Here is a 1,775-nt window from a genome sequence, read left to right as displayed (position 1 = left end):
AACAACAACATGTGAGAGGTTCGAAGAGAAACGCACATGTTGCGTAGATTCCATGGACGCGTGTTTGGAATTTATGTCATTTAGCAGCCCATGCAACTAACAATAAAATAATATCAAGTCTCATAAGGATGAGTCATAAGCTTTGAGAATGTAAGAGTGTGAGAACTTTTTCACTATATCTGGAAGGCTTTTCACTAGGCCTATATTTCGCACGTCAGTTATGTAGTTTAGCAATTTTACAGAAACAGGAGCAAAACAGTTTTAAAGTATAATTATATGTTTTAAATACTGGGTGACTAAGCAAAAATATCTAGAAAAAGTCAAGAAAGCAGCAATTTGATTGAAGGCAAAGATTTTTAGCTGTCGATTCATTTCTACAACCCTGTCGTGAAATGCACCCCCAATTGACTTTCTGTTCGATATCCCAGCATGATAATCTTACTGTACATTGACAGGACTAATATGAGTATCCAGAGTAAGTTTCAAGCATGTGGAACTTTCCTATCAGAGTAAGCAGGTGGTGCATTTCTTGGCGTTTCTTTTCTTTTTAACCTTTCCCCCCAAAATATCCAAACCTTTTTTCAAAATCAACCTTTTTAAGCTTTTTTTTTGTCATAAATGAAGCGAGAAGAGGAGATCAGAAGAGAAGCCTAAAGCAAAGTAGCCTACAATAGATTATAGTAGAGTCCTCATAAAGTTCATGAATTATGCAAACATTTATTTATTTATTTTATTTCGGGAATATTTTTTCAACCTTCCAAAACTTTGCTTCGAAAATAGTTTCAACCTTTCAAAACTTTACTTCGAAAATATTGTTTCAACCTTTAAAAAACAATTCCACAACCTTTAAAAACTTTTTTTTTCGCAATTTATTAGAAAATATCTTTTCAACCTTTCAAAACTTAACTTTTTCCCCACAAGTGAAGTAAAAGGAGAGGAGAAAGATCAAAGCTTCTGACTCATCCTTATAAGTGTGTGAGTGTGTGAATGTATTTTACATGTGAATGCGTTTTATATATGTCAATGAAAGCATTTCAGATATGTGGATGTGAGTTTTCGGTATAGTATAAATGCGTGTATGAATGTTTCACATGCGAATGCAACTGCTTTTCATCTGTGTTTGTGTAAGGAAAGTCTGAATTATTTCCTAAACGGCCCCTAATAAGCAAGCAAGTTAAATACATACACACTAATGACATGACGTGATTGACGTCAAGGGTCCTGAATACCGTTAATTCCACAAGGACTTACGGTGAGACAACTTCACACATCTGCACCTAAGAGACAGAGACTGAAATCCCAGGCCTCCTCACCCCCCTCCCCACCACCACCACACCCTGTTTAACTGGAAGTGTAACGGCATCGTTCAAGACCAAGGATATACGGTGTGTCGGACTGTGGCTCTCTCTGTGTGGTCCTAAAGCATTTCCTCATCCACTTTTATCCCTCTCCGTGGTCTATTAATCTGAGAACCAGGTACTTATCCTCATGGTGATTTATCCTCATATAAATCTGATGACATACAGATGGGATTAAGGCATTGGCATAGACAGTTGGGTTTATAGTAAGGGTTATGATTGGTGTCAGGGGTCAGTGAAGGAGGATTGGTTAAACACCCCCCCTAACTCCAACCTAACTGGAATTGAGGATTATGACATGGGACTCAGAAGCTTCTGTTCATAAACATATATACATACTGTATATGTCTATGCTTCTGTTTGGCTATTCTTTTTTTAAACTCTGGATTGATAAATATTCTCTGCAATTCTGTTCTT

This window comes from Hypomesus nipponensis, chromosome 16, assembly GCF_054491055.1.
Source record: "Hypomesus nipponensis isolate SF chromosome 16, ASM5449105v1, whole genome shotgun sequence".
Taxonomy (NCBI): Eukaryota; Metazoa; Chordata; class Actinopteri; order Osmeriformes; family Osmeridae; genus Hypomesus; species Hypomesus nipponensis.
This window is presented reverse-complemented; position numbering follows the sequence as displayed.